This window comes from Psammomys obesus, unplaced genomic scaffold, assembly GCF_907164565.1.
Source record: "Psammomys obesus unplaced genomic scaffold, mPsaObe1.curated_primary_1811, whole genome shotgun sequence".
In the NCBI taxonomy this organism is placed as follows: Eukaryota; Metazoa; Chordata; class Mammalia; order Rodentia; family Muridae; genus Psammomys; species Psammomys obesus.
Genome location: NW_026592548.1, coordinates 6,102,548 through 6,102,754, shown reverse-complemented (window position 1 = coordinate 6,102,754; position 207 = coordinate 6,102,548).

Genomic DNA, 207 nt, shown 5'->3' with positions numbered 1-207 from the left:
CAGTGAAGGGAGGTCCTATGGTGCATGTCAGTGAAGGGAGACACTATAGTGCATGTCAGTGAAGGGAGACACTATAGTGCATGTCAGTGAAGGGAGACACTATAGTGCATGTCAATGAAGGGAGACACTATGGTGCATGTCAATGAAGGGAGACACTATGGTGCATGTCAGTGAAGGGAGACACTATGGTGCATGTCAGTGAAGGGA